The sequence below is a fragment of the Excalfactoria chinensis genome, chromosome 8 (assembly GCF_039878825.1).
Source record: "Excalfactoria chinensis isolate bCotChi1 chromosome 8, bCotChi1.hap2, whole genome shotgun sequence".
In the NCBI taxonomy this organism is placed as follows: Eukaryota; Metazoa; Chordata; class Aves; order Galliformes; family Phasianidae; genus Excalfactoria; species Excalfactoria chinensis.
Genome location: NC_092832.1, coordinates 20,463,391 through 20,483,003, shown reverse-complemented (window position 1 = coordinate 20,483,003; position 19,613 = coordinate 20,463,391). Strand labels below are relative to the sequence as shown.

Here is a 19,613-nt window from a genome sequence, read left to right as displayed (position 1 = left end):
CAGGGCCCCGAGCTGCTTTGCAATATATAGGGTGGCCGCCCCCCCAGCCCACCCCGAGGGGCGTGCGGAGCCCGGCCCCTCTCCCCGGGGGCCGTGGTGAGGGGGGTGGGGGGGGGAGGAGGCGGCCGTGGACGGGACGGTTCTCCCACGGGTAAATCCTCCAGCTTCTCACTGGGGTTTTCTTTGGCAGCGATGCCCGCAGGGGAAATCCGCTCCCGAGCGGGCTGGATGATTTTTCCGGGGCGCTCGCTTAGTTTTTAATTCATTTCTCCTCCAAGAAAATGATAACAAAAATCAGACGAGTCCCGTCGACCAAAGCAGGGGGAGTTTCATCCCACAGCCGGCCCCCATCCCAAGGGCAGGTAAGCCGCACCCAGAGCCCTCGCACTGCTTGAATTTCGTTTTGTTTTTTCCTTGGGAAAATAGCTTCATCCGGGCAGGGACACAACGGCAGTGAGAGCTGGAGTGCTCTGCTCAGCGCAAGCCCCGGTTTAATTCCCCTGCAGCCTCCTGGTGAGATCTCCTAGGTAAGGAAACCAGACGTGGATTTTTCATTTTCCCCGTGGGAGAGTGGGAAGGGATGCACAGAGCTCGGGGCTGCCTGGCAGAGAAGTCATTATGGGGGTGTATAGAGGTAGGGGGTCCTCTCCATCACTGTACTTGGCTGAGGCTGAAGGTGTGCACCACACTCAAAGTTCTGTTGGGTTTCAGGGAAAACACTTGGAACTCTTCATGTCAGACCACACACTCCAGAGCTGATGGTCAGCCCTGCCCATACTGTGGCTGGGGGCTGCTCTATCAGCACCAAAAACACCCTGGATTTTCATGGCATCTTAGTTTGCCACTCCACGTCTCCTCTGTGCCTCACGCTCCATCTACACTAGAGCAGGATGGACAAGATGGGGGAGTTTTAGAGCCACATCACAGCTTGATATATAGGTACACATCCACATCCCACTAAGACAGGTGGAGATGCCTGAGCCATTAATGTGCTGACAGATCTCTCCCATCCCACGAGCAGCAAAAAATGAAAAAAGCACAACCTTCAGCTTTGCACGTTAGCTGGAAGTATTTCCAATAGCAGAGCAGCTAAAAGCCCTTTTCCAAGCTCTTCTTAAAGGATTCTCCATTCCTTTCCTTTAAGAATTTCCTGGCGGTTTTATTTTACAGCCCAAGTTAGAATTCATCACCTAAGTTGCTTCTCACCATCGCTTGTTCTCTTACTTGCGCCTGCATGTGGTTTTATTCTCCTTTTATTTTCCATTCATAGTTCACCTCCTGCTCTTTTCAGGGCTCAGGCAGGGAAGCATGTGGTCCAATAGAGCCATGATGAGTCTGCTCCTGGTTGGCCACTCACCTCCTGGTAGTATCATGTAAACTGCCTCCATGTCCCTTCTGCCAAATGCAGACAACAACATGAGCAAGCAGAGCATTTGCTGTACAGAAAAGTTCTTCTCTTTATTGCTTTGTTCTGCTTAAATGGAAGACAGTTCTTCAGTGTCGGTGCAGCAAGTAGAGAGCATAGCAGGGGCCATTCATTCACCCCAGCAGAGCCAGGGGAAAAAAGACACAGGTACGTATTTCTCCAAGAGTGTGCATTTGATTTGATTGTGTGTGTCTGAATTATGGCCAGTTACTCTGTGGGGGATGGAAACCTCCAGTTCTGCAGGCTCACAGAGGTGAGATCTTCATGAAGAGACAAAGTGCAGTACGCGTCTTGATACAGCAAGAAGCAGTTCGAGAGGAAAAAGAGTTAAAGGGCGCAAAGCTTTTCTCATTTGGTCCCACAAGCAATCACACCACTCTCTTACTCTTTGTTTTAGTGACCTAAACATCAGAAAAGGATTTGGAGGTGAGAATGCAACACCATGGCTGGGTCTAGAGCTACCTGCACCTGCAAAGGAAAAGCGATCTCATCTGAGCAACAGGACACAAAGACCCACCCCATAGGGGTGCTCATAGCCCAAGGCCCTGCTCTGATGTAATTGTATCCATTGTGGAAGAAGCCCCCTGTTGGACTTCAGTCTGACTCCAGCTGGTGTGGGGTCACCTGGGAGCTTCTGGGACTGACTGCACCACTCCCAGCCTTGCAGCTTTGGGACCCAGATGTCAGTCTGGTTTTGACAGATGGATAAAGCAGTGAGGCAGAGGTGGGCAGGAGCACACAGACAGGAAACAGACTGAGTTGTAGCACTGAGCAAGGAAATCCAAAACGGACAGACCCTAATTCCCACACGTGCTTTATCATTCAGAGTGATATAACAATAAAGATGGCAACCACACAAACAGGATGAGTCTCTCCTTACAGTAATGCTGTGCAGAGGGAGCAAACCACACTTCCTCTGTACCTCAGCCACCCTGGGACAAGCTATGGGTATAGGACTGAGGAGGTGGGAGTTCCTCTCCCACCAATTGCTGCAGCAAGCAGCCCAAAGCATCCCCCTGTACCTGAGCTGGGATTTCTTGGGGATGCTGCCACTACACACAGCCTGGCACTGAAATACTTCAGCAACAGCCCAAAGTAGGTGGGTTTCCTTTGCTGAAAGCTGGCCAGGTAGTACTTCCTTGACATAGAAGCAGTTGGACCCATCCCCACTCCCGCCCTCATGACACTGCTGTCTGAATCCAGTCCTGCTCCCAGCCCTGGTAAGGAGAACTCTGCAGAAACTCCCATTGCATCACAGCTCCTGGGAACAACCCCTACAAGAGCAGATCTTTGCAAGGAACCCCAGCATCCCACTTAAAGACCATCCCTTCCCATCAGAGCCCTGATGCACACTGTCCAGGTTTCACAGAGCACGTGAGATAGATGGTTAAAACCTGCCATCCTGCCAGGTCAGTCTGCAAGGCTCTTACATGGAATTTTGGCATTTCCATCATGGAAACAGGCAATCAGGTCCGTTACCCTCCTCTCACCACCAGACTGATTAGCTGCAAGCCCAGGCAGACAGCTGAAATCCCACCCTGCTTGCTTCCTACCCACTTTCTTTTTCCTCTGCTTAATGCTCCTGCCAGGAGTGATTTCATTCACTCCAAATATAATGGCCTTTTCCCTCCCCTTAGGTCAGAAGCACACCTCTGTCATGGAGAATTTCCCTCTGTCTTGTACCTTCCACACAATCTGCCTGCAGCCAGGCTGGCAGGTTGGGTTTTTTCACTCAGCTTAAAATGCTTTAGAAACAAAGTCTCTTTAATCCACCTTGGCCTGGCCAGGCACCTCTGTCAGTCCCATCCTGATGGTGCAGGCAAAGGAAGGATCTCACACGGAGATGCTCATGAGGTGGTGGAACCAGGTGTGATGTTTCCCCCAAGCCCACAGGCTCGCTTGGAGAGTATCCTAGCCCTGCATCCTAAAGCCTGGCAGGAGAAGAGGCCAGGAGCAGGACATCTGCCTCCATGTTCTTCAGACCTTATGCCCAAAGTGGGGACATCTTGTCATGTATCTGTGGCTGCTGAAGAAGCTGGTTGTCTGGAGTGGAGATAACCTGGCTTTGGTTGTAGAGACCTCATCTGCTTTTGAGAGCATCCCATGGATGATTAAAACTTCATGCAAAAGGAAATTTCAGGAAAAGGGTCTTCAGCCACAACAGGACATTGCTCATCACATAATTTCCCCATGATAAGGCAAGAGAGGCAATTGAGACTCAAATCAGACCGGACAACTGTGAATCACAGTGTTTGTCTCACATTCCTCCTAGCCAAAACTATCCCTGCCCAGCACTGCTTCGGGCTGGGAGAATCAACACAGAAATCTTTTCATTATTTTGGAGGTACACAGAAATCTTCTCCCCTTCTGAAGTCCTGACATCAATGGGATCCTCCACCTGGGATGGGAACCTCCATATCTCAGCAGCATTGGATGCAGGAAGGCAGCTGGCACCAGCAACAGATCCCATTAAGAGTTGGGTGCACAGGGAAAGCAGTTGTGGTTCACCCATTGCTGCTTAGTTCTGGAGATCCCCACCCATCACTACTGATCCTGCCTCAGTGAATACAAATCCAGCTGCATCTTGGCTCATCAGCATGTGGGATTTACCTAATTGCTTCTGCTTGGATGAGTCCATGCCAGCCTCTACCTATCTGTGAGAGAGGCTTGGATCTCCAACATCTCCTGTTGGCTTTCCATCTTCACACCTGCAGTTCCCAGAGCTGCTCCACAACCAGCTTTTTCTGCTCACAGTCCTCACCCCACAGCACCAAGACTCAGGTCACTGGCCTGCCCAACTTGTGTTAGGAAATCCCATAGACCAACACAGAGCTGACTTTGCCTCGTAGAGCCACAAAGCCCCAAGGGCTGGCAGTTGATATTTGTTCTTCCACTGCTTGCTGTCCCCTTAAGGAGCTTTGGGCTGGATGTGGGCAGCCAACAAAGTCCCAGGGGATGGACAACGAGCAGAGCAGCAGGGAATGCTTTTCAACAGGCAGGTGTCTTTGCTGTAAGCATCCTGGCAGACAGGGACTGGCCTCCAATACCAGAACTACCAATCATGTTTCCATCACTGGTTTCTCAGAGGAGGAAGGATTTGTTCACATTTCATTGGTGTTTCTTTTTCCCCTTGGGATCATGGTTGAGAAGCCCTCATTGCGAAGCACAATGCAGAAGGCAAAGAATGACCTAGCATTGCTCATGGTGGTGAAAAAGCAGACAGGTGGGATGGATGCCCTATTTCATTTTAAGCTAATCTCAAAAACTTGGCTGCCTGAGAGAAAAGCCTGAAAAGCTTCGGGTCCATGATGACCAGTTGCCAGGAGCACAGCCCAGTGCTGGCCAGAGCCCACAGAGAGGATGTCAGCACAACCTTGGCTACTGGAGACACACTGTCATCTCTCCAGCAAAAGGAGACCAAACAACCAAGCAAATAGCAGCACATATCCTCCATCAGTGGGCACGGGCTCAGCAGACACTAAAGCCACTGCCAAATGCTCTCGTGGGACACCAGCTGAGAGCGGCACTGGGCTGATTGCATCAAAATTCATTAAGTCAATCACTGCCAGTGTTCCTGAGGGGCTGAAGAGAGACTCCAGCAAGTGCTGAGCATGCTGCAGCAGTGCAGTGCCAGCATCTGCTGGGAGGCTCTGCCTCTTTCAGTGCTGTTTCCCCTATGTACTCCCCAATAGCAAACTTTGCAGCCCCATGCTCAGCAAGTGTCTTGTTCCAGAAGCAGAGACCCCATGGTCTAGAGTCCCTGGAGGCCCAAGCAGGATACAGAGTCACCATTCCCCCATATATCTGGAGATATCCCTGACAAACAACTTGGGAAACAGGATAGGAAAGAGCCTTACGAATTAGGAAACCACTGGTGCTTTTCAGGTGGGACATCTTTGCCCAACAACACAAAAAGCACTTGAGGAGCTGGCAGCTGCTGACCATTGCTCAACAGCATCACTTAGAGAGGAAGAGGATCAGAAACAAGAGGAAAACATGGGCTTACACCCAATACTCCCACCTCCCTGTGATGAAAATATCCATCATCTGCCTTGGAGGTGCATGTAACTCAGTAACCTGTACAAAGGGACGTGTGGAGAGCATCACTGACTGATGCCAGCACCTCTGGCTGCACAGCACTGAAATTCTGGGACCAGGGCTTTGAGATGCAGCAGAGCACTGCAATGCATTGCCAACAGTCCATGCCAACAGCCCAGACCAAAAGGCAGCAGCCACATCACCATTGGCCTGTGCTTCACGTGTCACTGATTGACTCAGGTTTTAATTACACCCCAATATCCCCCTGTCTCCTAAAACACAAAGCTTTCAGCCAGGCAGAGATTCATAAAGAGCAGCAGCAACTACTGCAGCCCAACCTTCAAGCTAGACGCTAACAGCTTTGGACAAGTGTGGGATTTTTACACCCCTATCTACAGGGAAATCTGATGTTTAGTGCCCTGACTGCAAGCAGGTCACCCTTAAACCCCTGAACATCCCAGGCCAAAAAAAAAAGAGGGAAAAAAAAAGAGGAAAAAAAGCAGTGCCGGAGGGGAATTGTACTGGCTCTAATCCCTTCTGCCATTCTGCATATTCATGGAACATTGTCATAACACATCAGCGGGACAAAAGGTCTGTCGGCACCTCCTCCTCATGCCTTTGATAAACCACGAGACAAATGCTGAGTAAACACTTGGAATCCATTCACTGCCCCATTCTCATCGGGATGAGAAAGTCCTCCTCTTTCTTGCAGGCCCAGAGCTGCTCAGCCTAATAAAGTACGGCCCACGGGCTGTGAAAAGAGAGGCCTATGGATGGTGAAAACATGGATTATCTCATTTCACCCTCCTTGTATCAGACCCTGCTCACATTTTGAGTGCACTTGGGCTGATGCGCAATTACACACTGAAAAGAATAATAATAATAAAAATAATAAATAAAAAAGCCAGGGGGAAGGGGGTATTTAGAGGAAGGGAGAACTGTCTGTAAAGCTCCACAGATGACCTTTCCCTAGTAGGAGAGCGATTTGTTCCTGCCCCATCACCCACCCCCAGCCATCACCAGGTGCTTTTGCATCGACATCAGCATTGCCAGGTGAGAGAAAACAGCACAAACTGAGCTCACTCCAAGGTCTCAATCATAGAGAAGCTCACGGCGCATTGCCAAACACCAAGGCTGTGGTATAAGAAGTCCTATGCTTGGAACCAACCAGCTCCATATCTACAGAAGCATGGGAGAGCCCACCAGTATGTGGAATCATTAAGACTGGAAAAGACCTCTAAGATCATTCAATCCAACCATCCACGTTCCACCAAGGTTGCCTACTAACCAGGTCCCTAAAATGGAGCATGGAGCAGAATAGCTCCTTCCACTGCTGTCCCCACCCCATGTACAAGCATAGGGACCAGAGCTGCTTCTCCACATGACCAATATCCACCCCAAATCAGTAAAACAGAGCTCCTTACCATTGGTGACTTCCTCAAAGATGCTCAGGACACCAGTTGCCAAAATCTCCACTGCCTGTTTCCAACATCTACAGCAGCAGCCTCTGCTGCCCATATTTCTGGAGGTTTGAGCTAAAAGAGCCTGCAATAAAACAAACAAAAAACGTTAATGACTCCAAACAGGGCAAGAGACTGGCTGTTTGAAAGCAGTCATCTGAAAGAGATATCCTCCATATAAATACCATCCTTTATTTGGAAGAATATGAGCAGTTCTCAACATGAAAATCATCTTCAGAGATAGTAGATAGGGAACGAGCACCAGCATTGCAAATAGGCCCATAATAGAAAACAAGAAATGGTTCTGAATTGCTGTCAAATGATTAAGAAACAATAAAAGCGCCGCTGATTAATGAGGGCCTCTTCTTTTTTAAATAAGTGGCTTGTAAACCTGTCCGCTCGTTGAACGATGAGGGAATTGGCTGTAAACAGCACATTCAGTGCCTTTGTTACGGCAGAACACTGAAGTTCATTGGACTTTCAAACAACTGGCAACAAAAAAGGACCACCGGCAGCTCCCCCTTGGCCTGACACACCGCTGGTGGATGTTACAATTCGACTATTTTACAGCGTGTTTGTCACCGAGCATCACAGAGGAGCTGCGAGGCTGCTGGCTGGGAACAGCATCGGACACCCCAGGCAGCGTGGATGCCATCGCCGAGCAACAGTGATGTAAAAGCAAAGCACGGGGCTCACAGGGCTTCCAGGAAGCTGCTTTGCTTTGCTGCCCAAAGCAACTTCCAGGCAAACCCATGTTTGTGTGTGTAAGAGTCACAGTGCCCAGCCCCAGTGACCGTTAGCCTCATACCACCTTTATATTCTAGTCTGATGCAGTGATTTTCTTTGCCATGTAATGCTTTCCTTTCCCAACTGCTGCATTTAGGAATAAAGAAATAAATAAATACATAAATAATACATATTTTAAATCACCAGTGCTGCTATAAGCAGATCCTCTGAGATTACTTAAGCACGTAACTCCCATTCACTTCCAAACGATCTCCATCATCTCTGGGATGTGAGCCTCAGAGCTCAGCGCTTGGCGTTTCTCACAGACAGGAGGCTCCGGACAGCTTCCCTGTCTGCCCAGCCAGGGCCCCAGCCTGCAGGGCTTCGGGGCTGGGAATTCAACCACACTGGTCATAAACACAAGGTTTGGGCATGCAGAAATAGCACGTAATCTTTTTCTTCTGTGATCCACTATTGGCAGCTGCTGCCGCACGTTCCCACCCAGCCAACAAGCCAACCTGGATCTTTCCTAACTGTAGCTGCCCCAAGGGTGGGGGACCTCATGGCTCCCATTCCTTAAACCAGCAGCACTGCATCCCAGCCTGTCTCTGCCACCTTCAAGGTGTCCATTGGAAGGGTCACACTTTGGCCTGAAGATCAATAGGGATTTTTTCCTCCATCCATCGAGGTAGGTTTGACAGGTTGACGGTTGGACTAGATGATCTCAGTGGTCTTTTCCAACCTTAATGATTCTATGATTTGGTACAGCCACATCCCTGTCAGCAGCACTGGGGTCAGAGCACAGAGCCTTACATTGACAACGTTCCTCTGAAAACCCAATAAGTGACTGGGGGATCTACTAAGAGGGCTTGTCAAAATCAATCGGGGTTAAACACCTTTAGCTACAATAACAACCATCTGACCCTGAGCTACAGAAACTGCTGCTCAGAGGGACCCTGGGGGGGGGTTATTCCTGGCTTCCCAGTGCTGTGGGACAGATAAAAGAGCAGACGATGCAGAGCTGGGTAATCCATTCAGCCCAGCCGGGCCGTGCACTGAAGTGACAGCTCCTGGCATTTCTGCAGAGCTGGCTCCTCCTGGGAATTGTGTGCAGAGGGGACGATTTGCCCATCCAAACCTGGGTGAGCAGTTTTCTTAAATTCAATTGCCTGAAGGAGAAGGCAAATAGCATTTAAGCGGAGGAAAGGGCATTAAAACCACATCTTTGATACAATGGCTGATGCAGCCCATGCTGCCGACGCCTGAAATGATAATATTTTTTTTCTTAAATAAATAGTTCAGCAGCACAATCCCAGCCCCGCCAGCATGGGGAGGCTGCAGGAGCTGCTGTTAAACTGCTGCATGCTGGGCTCAGTGCCCAGACTGGGATTGCTCAGCATGGACAGATGGACAGCAGTGTCTATGCTGTACTGAGCTCCCAGACAGCACTTATGGGTTGAGTTGGCCTTCAGTTCTAAGGAAGGAGTCTGAGAAGGGAAGCGCTGTGACCTGGGAGGACGTCACAGCACAGACACCTGCTCTGTCAACACCAATTGCCTCAGCTCATGGTTTTCAACATTTCCACTTTTGTTTTCCTATCCTGGCAGCCCACCACAATGCCTCATCTGCTGGAGTATAGCAATAACCACCTCCCCATGTACTTCACAGAGAGAACCACCCCCGTGGACCCTGTAGTATCTAGCACACGCCACACATTTAGGCATACACGTTCATAAAGGTTGAGTGGTAGCAAAGATCAACCCAAAGAGCAGACGAGAAAGACCTGCTACAGCCTCAACAGGGACACAGTGAGAAGCAACATTTGCTTCTGCACCTTCACCCGGGCTCACTTTCATCCCAAAGTAGTAAACACAAAAGGAAATTCAGACTGTGTGGCTCCACTCCATCTCTACCCTAAGGAGCCCAATTGCTAAAGAAAGACTCTGACTGTCATCGGCCAAAGGGTGCATTGTCCCTTGGAGCAGGAGCTGGTGCCACCGAGAGGCATTCAGTCTAAATTAACTCTCCCTCTAATACCTGAGCAAACATTTTCAGCTTGAGACTTAATATCCCTGGACATGTCTGCTGTCTCCCAGGTGAATCCCCAGATAAAAAAAGGTCAGCCTGGCTCTAATGCGGCTGTAAAGGGCTGTCAGTCAGCCCAGGAGCTCTGCTTGCAAGGTCAAATGAGTTCTGAAGGTTGCTGGGGCCAGACCTGCCCCGTCACTCATTTTAAGTGCAGGGAAGGTTTGTTTTCTCATTACAATGTCAGGTATCCCAAATTTAGAATTAGCTGTCAGCCACCACAGCATCGTTGTTTCAAAAGAAATGAAAAAATAAACATGTGCAAGCACACATCTCCAACCTCGGCTAATTCCACATGCTGAACTTGCCTGCAGGTGGGTGGCAAGATAACCCATCCTTCAGGGAAGGAGAACAGGGACGGTCCCACACACATACAACAACCCCAAAAGCAGCTTCTTTCAGTCAACGAACATGTGTGAATGATGGCTTCTCCACCAAACCATCCACTGTTGAAAAGGTAGAAGCAAGGCATCCTCTGACAGATGCCTTGGTGCCATGGCAGCACCATCTATGGTACAAGCAGATCATCATGTTCAAACCCCACTGCCTCCACCACAAGACCACTTGAGTCTGTGCCTCCTGTGCTTAGCCAGGCTGGATGAGAGGAACTGCACACCTAAGCCATAGGTGCTCTTAGGAGCTGGTGGCACTGGGTGGTGTCAGAAAGCATCCTGCATCCACTTAGGTAGTGCTTACAGATGAAAAGCATCTTCGCTTGCAGAGCATCTCTAGGTTTTGCTCATATCTGTGCCTGTATAAAGCAGCTTCCAAGGTAAAATCATATTAAGAAATTGCCATCCCCAGTGCCTGCAGTTCCAAGTTTCCTGCTGCATCCCCAGCAGTTTTTATTCCACAGCATTGGTTGGTTATTCAGCTAATTGCACAGCCCGATAGAAGTCACAACAGTGCAGTATAGGGGATGGCCAACTGCGGCATAGCTGGAAGCAGTTGGGCCAGGAATGGTTTGGGTTTGTTTGTTGGTTTTTATCCAGCCAATCAAGTGAATCATCTACGTACTTAAAAACAAAACAAAACAAAAAACAACTGAGCTGACACCATCTGCTATCCATCCTGGAGCAAAACTTCCCGAGTGATAACTCCCAAAAAGAAACAACACGATCCCATCGAACACCAAGAGTGACAATCCCTCATGCACAAGGTTACAGTCTTTCCCCACACAGCTTCTTCTCCATGCTGCCCATTGCACATTCCACAGCCAGTTAATAATATCCAAAACCATCCCTCCCCTCAAATTTCAAGGCAAATCAATCATTTCCAAACAAAGGAACAAGACGCTGCCCTCAAACATCCTCAGTATTTCAAATTCAACTTTGTTTCAACATTTCTAGAACAGTGTTTTTCCAACAATTAAACCATTCATCTTTTTCAGATCCACTCAGGACTCTATTTCGATACAGCATTCATCTTCCTGCTCTCAAAGCTAAGGTGCAAGCGGGCATTTCTTACTCTTCCTCCTTCTAGACAACACTGTCACAATGTTTGATGCAGCTTCCCACACGGACTATGAATGTGAATGCATTTATTTCCTCACATTGAAGCCCAGCTCTCAGATTCATCCCATGACATCGTGCTCCTACTTTTTAAGTTCAATTATTCTTGAAGCCCACAGGCAATAATCTGCCAGGCGCTGGGCTGGACGCATGCCTTTCTCTGGCTTGTCAATGAACACCCCCATCACTTCCAGCAGAGCCCTTTCTCATTCCTGCAGCACCTTACATGTAGGCACACTCCACTTCTCCTTACAAGTTTCAGCAGGACCAAACTTCACCCTCCAACAAACTCACTGGAGCTCATCTTGGTACGCTGGAGCTGTAGAGAAAATCTGGCCAAAGACCAGACCCCTTCTGTTTCCCAAACGATGTCATCCCCGTCCTCGAGTGCAGCATAATGCATGTTTTCACCGCTATCAACAAACACAACACACGATGCAACGCAAACAGTTTGCAGTTCAGAGCCCACATCCCTCCCTCCTGCCTGCTGGAATCCCGAGATGGCCAACAGCTATTAAACACATGAATGTAAATGTTAGTAGATTGCTTCTAATAGGAAACAAAAATGTTTTGAGCAGAGCTAATTGCTGGGAAATAAGGTCGTTCCAATATTTCAGCGGGGGGTTATAAATCTCTTGGTTCCTGCCTCCTCCCAGTGTTAAGGTTTTACAGATGTTGCTGTCAGGAGGAGAGGAATGATTTCAGATGCTTGCTTCCACTTCACGTTAGAAAATAAAACCTATAATAACACGCATGCAGTAAATTGAATGGCGAATTTTCTATGAGAAAAGTTCTTAAATCTCAGCAAATAAATTATTTAAAAGAAAATCTGCAATAGGGCTCCTAAAACTTTATAATGGTACAAAATACTCAACGTGCTTTAAAACATTAAGTCAGACTGCAAAATATAATTCATCTTGTCCAGTTGCATTGACTCAACAAAAGGCATCTTCCAATCTGTTTCCTCTCAAGAAGCAAAACCACTCCGCTTACCAACAGCTCTCCCCCTGGGCAAGCATGGGAGCATGGAGAGGGTAAAAGGCAACAGAACCATGCCAAGCAGGGTTAGTCCCTACAGTAAGATGCCCATCTTTCTGAGGCACCACACGTGCCCTGATTACAGCTAACACAAGCCAAGAACCAGGACAAGAAGTAAGAAGCACTTGGGCTGCTTTGTTGTTCCAGCCAGCAGAAGCTGTGCCTCCCTGCTGAGCTGCCTGGAACCAGTTCTGAAGATGATATTTCAGACTTACCCTATTTTTCCTCGAGCTCAGACACCACCGCTGAGCTCTCTCTTCCCCTGCCTTTGGTACCATCCAAACCCAAAACAAAGGAAGGGAGCACCTCATTCAGCTCCCCTTGCACCCTCAGGACTCTAACACGATGGCATTATACCTTGGATCTATTTCCACAAGCTCCACATAGCACACCTGAAAAATAACCCAAGCCATAAATGACCAGCTGGGACAGGAGAGCTTATGGCCAGCACCTCTTTTGTACAAGCAGAGTGAAGTATTTCTCATAAACAGTACAGTCACATATGAAGAACAGGTTTACATCCATCTTAAATCTACCAATATGCGTGCATGGCCCAGCACTGATGATAAGGAGGCAGCTACGCTCCTCAACACCTACCATGCTGTGCAGGACACCAAGCAAGGCTGCAGCTCAGCCAGCCAGACCTGGGACTGGTGGCTCCGTTAGGAGAAGACAAAGATATGAGGTCAACCCAACGTCAGATGATCCTATTCAATAGTAGGTACCAGTGCACCATCTGTGACCCATGGGCAGGTCACCCAAGGAAACCAAACCCCACCACACAGGGCTTGGTGTCAGCTCTTTGTGCAGCTGCCAGGTGCCCATTTGGAGCTGGCTGCCCAGCCCTAAATACCAGCTCCAGCAGCGCAGTCCCCACAGCATGCTGTGTTCTTCCAGTGGACGTGCCAAGACAAGCTGACGTGAGGCTCCTCCATCGGCAGTTTGTTGGGCTCCTGGGGCCCATGAAAGCCCAGATTAGATTTTACAGCTGACTCGAGTGCACAAGCAACTGGGATCTGCAAGGGCCACAAGCAACTGCAGAGTGATTTAGGAGATGGGCCCTTGAAGCTGCCAATTATTTATCTAGTTGATGACTCAGAGCAGCAGTTTTACTGGCCAAACCTTGGGGGAAAACATGTGGAACTAATCAGGCCACACCAAAAAGAGATCAAATTAATATAAAGTAAACTGAGCAACGCACATGATAGCAAACTTGATTTTTCCTTACAAATAGGCGTCATGTCCAAGATGCTTTTATTGTTTGTTTATTGCTTGTGTTGCTTTCAGAAGACAAAACATGGCAGCAGAAGTCATTTCTGCAAGTACAACACAACAGTTTCCTCACAAAGAAAAGCAATGGTTGCTTATTCAGCAAGTCCCTCCTATTCAGGACATCATCTCAAAGCATCACTGAAAATATCAATGAACTGATACGCCTTTGTGACTACCTTAAGAATACACAAATTTCCATATTACACCAATGGATACAGGTATGTATTGAAAAGCAGGTTTCCCACTCATATGTACTGTAAGTTGCTGCCCAATCAAAAATCCCAAGGATGAAACAAAGAGCTTTGGCAGCTTCAGGTTAACAGCAAGGATTTGCTGCTCTGTCCTCTCTGGTCCAGCAAACAGATCTTCTGAATGACCTGCCCAGGTTACCTCTGATCAGCACCACACACTGGTGGTTCTTCCTCTCCTCAAGTCGCCAGGTATCATCTGGAGCCAGACTGACCCCCTCTTCATTCTCACCAATGCTAAGTCAAGTGTCATTGCTGGAGCCATCTGCTTCAAGCACGCTCTGGTGATCAACCCTCCCCTCCTCCCCCCCCACAGCATCACCTTGCTCTGAAACTTGCCCTTCCTGTTGGCAGCTTCTTCTCCACTACCACCCTTTGACCAATTTGTTTAAAGATGCCCCCATCAAGCAGGCCACGCTTTGTGGCCCTAAGAGATGAGCACAGCTCAATAAGTACAAGTGCCAGCTGCAAGAATTTGTTCCAGAAGGATCACACCTGTGTCTAACCAATGCATCAATCCCACACTCACCAGACACAGCACAGCTGGTCCACCCCAAGGGTTTCCCAGCAGCTGCTGGTGGATTTTCATTCTTTATGAAGAGTATTTTACACAGATTCAGAATTGTGTTCTCCATTGGAGAGCATCAAGAGGCCAATACCCACCATCACCCAGCCCAGGATTAAAAGGAAGACCTCAGGGGTTCCTCTTGCCCAAGGGGGGACCTGCAGCCACCCCAGTGCCCATTGCTACTCCCCTCCAACCAAAGGGTGTCTATGTGGGGACCACCATGACTTCATTGGCATATTCACAGCCCTACAAGCTTTTCTGCTCCCTCCACTTTATCACTATTTCATGGGTAATGTGCCACCTGAATCCCAATGCAAAGGAAACCAGGCAAATAGCAAAGAACAAGAGAGAGCACACCTTAAAACACAGCCATGACCTCACGCAGATTCCTAGAGACTTTTTGCTTTTATTAAGCAAGAGAGACAAGCAGCATTCCAGCCGACTTAAAAGATTGAGCAGCACGATGACAGCTCCCATTTCAGGGGAGAAAAAAAGAGGGAGAGGGGATTTGGGTCCAGTCTGAACCACAGTGGCAGGCAACCATCAGCAGGCACACAGAGGTCACATGAGGGAGGCAGCTGCCTTAAATAATAGAACAGCTTAGGGCTCTCTTCACCTTCAAAAAGATAAATAATATATTCTTATTTTTAGTTTTTGCCTTGTGGGTGGTAGCATCACACCTGGGGACATGGGGGTTGCCTGCAGTCTTACCCCTAAAGGAACAGATTTGGGGGCTGCCCCCCCAAGAGTCCTCAGTGGGTTGGGATCTTTGGGGCATTCACTACATGAGGAAGGGGAGTCCACTACAGGTTTTGTGCTCTCACAATCCACAACAAAACATAAGGAACTCAGCCATACATTGTTGGCACTGCTCAGACACTCCCAGCACATTACCCCAAACAACACAGCCCAGGTGGGACAGTCCAATGGCACCAACATCCTCATCTAGGAGCAAAGCAATATAGCAATAACCAAAGCCAGAGCTCTTACCTCTGCTCTTTCCTTCCATGGTTCCTAAAGTAGGGTCTGCAAAAATGACAGCTCCCCTTCTGTGCTCGCATCTATTGTTCCACACTACATTCAGGGGAACCAGTTAGTGGGGCCCTGAACTCACCTCAGAGCTCTGAGCACCTGGGCTATGCGCCCAGCTGGGACTAATTACAGCAATCAATCAGTAGCTCATCAGCATTACCCTGTGTTTGCACTGTCACCTGTGGGGTTTTGCCAAAGACCTCATCATTATTTGCACGCTTCACTTCCTCAGCTGTTTGTGGGGCTCACCCCACATTTATATCCCTTTCTTTTCTCCATTTTTGGGGGACTGTGTTCAGAGAGGGGACAGCAGGGTAGATAACGCAGGAGTTAATTCATGGTTCGTGATGGAAGAGTAACAACAAAGTTAACTAAGTCTCTTAATATGCCTCCCATCTACTGTGGTTAGCTGCTGCGTTGCCCCTTTGTATACTCAGATGGCAGGAACCTACCTGCTCTCTTCAAATCTCCTTTCCCTGGAGGAATTTCTGTCGCTGTCAGCTGATGGATGAGTTATTTTTCAACTAGTTTTCAAAATAAAGGTTATCATCTTTTTTTTCTTCTTATAATTAAGGTCATTTGTGCCTTATTTTAATTAAATGATGTTCTTATTAATTTATTATCGCTCCTCGCTGAAGGATAACCAGGTATTATTGTATCTTTGTAGCCATGGTTGAAGGAGTTAAATAGTCTGTATGGTAAAATCACATGGTTGGATGGACAGTGAAGAGCATCTAGTACTCTGTTGTGGGCTGGTTGCCCCCTACCAGGATCAGGCTGCCCAGGGTCCCATCCAATTTGGCCTAGGGTACCTCCAGGGATGGGGCATCCACAGCTTCTGTGTGTTGAGGTTTTTAACTGTGTAGCTACAGATGTTTTCCTCTAAAATTGCCCTGTAAATTGGATTTGGATGCTTAGCGCTTGGCTTTTCCCAGCAGCATCACCTGTAGTTCTTTCTCCCTTGCCAGCCCAGGGCAAAGCTCGATTCTGAGGCTCTCTGTGATGAAAAGACCAGGAACACATCCCTGATTATTAAGAGCAGGTTGGGTGGGGCCATGGGCAGCTGGGGGGCAATCAGCCCACGGCAGGGGGTCGGACCTGGGAGGGCTTTAAGATCCCTTTCAATCCAGCTGTTCTGTGGTTCTATGAGCTGCTCAAACAGCAGGTACATGACTCCTTTACTAACAGAAAGATCCAGCCTTTGTAAAGTTGCCTCTTTGCTCCAGGATGAGGGTGACAAAGCTAACGTAAATGCAGTGGCACAGAATATCCACACTAATTAAGCTGGCCCTATCTAGTTGTTTTCATTAGATAGAACTAAATAAACTGACAGAAAAAAAAAAAAGAAAGCATGACATTCGTTGCTGTTAAATTACCAGCACAGCAGATCTCTCTGCAATAGGAAGCTGTCCCTAAACAATAAGGAAAAATCCCATAAAGAAACGAAGTTATGCTACTGAAATGATAAACGTGCTTTTTAAGTAAAAGGGTCTTTCAAACCACAGCAAACATCGCACAGCCTATGAGTGACACTTCCAATCTGCAGCCTCCTCTGTGCGAACCTTGCACCCCTCCTTGTGGTACACTGAAGCAATTGCCTTGTGAGCAAAAATCGTTCTTCCAAAAGCCTTTGGGGCCGCTTCCCCCCCCCAGAAAAAAAAAGTGGAGCCAAAAACCCGAGCCAGCTTTTCACTTCTGGCTCCAAACATTGTCTTCTCCACGTTATGAATGATTACAAGCTAGACAGAAATGACTCTCCCTCTCACTAATAGTCAAATATAAGCACGTGTGTCAAACATCATTATTGAGGAGAGTGCAGATGTGCGTGTCACGTTGGGACAGCTAAATTACTCAGTCTCGATGTTTGCTTAAAGGTGACTTTTGAATGAAGGCTGCTTATAGAACAAATGACAGATGCTGAAGGAATCCGTCATGAATTTCTGCAGTTAGCAGAAAATCCTGGTACTTTTCTTAAAGAACACGCATACATTTGTGGGATGTCTGAGAATACAGTAAAATGATCCCTATTTCCAGCAACAGAGGTATCTGGGTTAGAATGCACCATGCACATCAGGATATTTGGTGATTTCAGCTGGGTCTGGCTGCCACAATAGTGGCAATGCCTGAAGCATCCACCTGAAGAGACCGCTCTGTGCTCAGCCAGGAAAGAGCACCACCACACATTACATCCTCCAAATACCTCGAGAGATTCTAGCAGTCCCTGAAGCCACTGTGGTAGATTAAGCTTCACTCCTAAGACTTGATCCAATTGACAAGTTATTCCAAAGCACCTTTTTTTACATCTCACAGGACCAAATGAAGAAGTGGGCTGAGCACAGTTTAGCTTTCCACAAGCAGATCTGCTGCATAAGATACCATTTCCACGTACCATCACATATCATTACACTTATCCTAACAGCTGACCAAGCAATTGGGCGGCCTCTGCCATTTCTTACCATAAAGGAACTGCATTGTGCTAAAAAGCCCTCCAGAATAAAACAGATAATATCTTCTGAGATGGCGCCTTTCATTTTTTGCCTCTTTTTGGGTCTCGCTACAGCAGCTATTACATGAAACTGACCCAAAACCTCCTATTTGTGAATAAGAAAGAAAGAACACAAGTCAAACTGGTATTTGGTTTAGGATTGAATGTTTTGCACTCTGCTTAAGGAGCATTTTAGACAAAAGCGAGCTTTCTGCCAAATATCTGTGGGGGAAGAGAACATTTCTCTTTTGCTGTCTGAATGCAGTTCTAAACCAGGATGACAAAGTAGCCTGGCATTGCTGCTCACAGTGAAAAAAAAAGAGCTGTGCATTTAGCTCTCCACAAGAATGGCTCCATTTGTCTTCATTCTGCTCAGCTTGGCTTCTACAGCTTTACCCTAAAGACAGATTCTCGGCCCTGCAGCTCCTGGAATTCCAGGTGGAAATGACAAGGGAAGAGAGCCAGCTTCAGGGCAGGGAAAGCATTTGTATGAATTTCTCTCTAGCATAATTGTGAAAAGATGAGCTAGATTAAATACAAGCATCGCTGCTGCACAGGATAGATGTATATCTAAAGCTGAAGTCTGATTAGTGAAGCAGAATTGACTGAACTTCCATAAGCATCTTTACTCCCCTCCTCATTCATCTCACTCGCTTTCCACCAAGGCATAACAGGTCAGTGCTTGTTTAACACCTAGTGATTTGAGATTTTCACATGCAATTGCTGCTAAGCTCTGTGCTAAAAGCCTGATGGACAGATCTGATCTCACTCACAGGAGAAAAGCGTGCAGGTACTACAAAGATTTCTTACAGTTTAAAGAAAAATACCACAACGTGCTCAACAATGTCAGTTTTGTAGCAGATTAGGTACCTAGCTCAATGGCAGAAACAGTCGAAGGCTGAAGGTACATAAAGATTTTACTTCTTTTGCAAGGAACAGAGATTGCTAAGAGCAACTCTTCACCATCCCAAAGAGTATCTGCAATTCAGAAAGGTAAGGAAAAGACATTAAAAGGCAAAAAGCAAAGAGGATAGAGAATACTTCAGCTGAGCAGATTAGCAGACTCAATAAAGACATCTATTGTTACCAACCGCAATACTCTACAGACCACAGGCTGAAAACCACCATCTTAAACTAAGCAATCCGTGAAAAATAGCTGAGAGCAGCAGGATTAAATTCATCTATGCCCCCATATCTGCACTGGAAGATTTGTAAAGGTCTGCAGATCAAAAGAGGGTGAGAGCTGCTGCTCTATGAAATCAAGTCTTAATATTTTTGTTGCTGTCTCCTTTGTTATCCGATTAGCTGAATCGTCTTTGCATCATCTTGCAGTTTCAGCTGTTACTCTTGGGATCTTCAGACTATGGCTATGCACACAGACCCAGGTGAGCAGTGTCTAAGCATTGCTGCAGCTCCACTTATCTGCTCATCTCACCTAAACAGGCAGCCAACTGCATGGTCATAGATTGCAGCTTTCAAAGACATCTGCTTCAGAATGGGGAGTGAACCAGTGCTGAACTTAAAAAACTAAGTACAGTAGAAATTCAGTAATCTGTAACTTAGGATCCTAATTGCTGACAGCTTCAGAACTGCCAACCAGCCTTAGTCTGAACTGAGGATCTTTCAACTTAACTCTCTCATTCTCCTCAGTTCAGCCTGGGCAGCAGCACAATCTCCCCACTTAGATTTCTCCTTCACTTTGTGTGTCTTCACTTTGGTGGTTA

The 19,613-nt window shown here is 47.5% G+C and overlaps 1 long non-coding RNA gene across 1 annotated transcript; it reads right to left on the bottom strand.

The window, feature by feature from the left end:
- Positions 1-1,068: 1,068 nt before the first annotated feature.
- LOC140255808 (uncharacterized) lies at positions 1,069-15,479 on the bottom strand. The gene is made up of 3 exons (XR_011904552.1): positions 15,363-15,479; positions 6,889-7,009; positions 1,069-1,894 (listed from the first exon to the last, which is right to left on the bottom strand). It is a non-coding gene; the product is annotated as an uncharacterized lncRNA (long non-coding RNA).
- Positions 15,480-19,613: the final 4,134 nt, after the last annotated feature.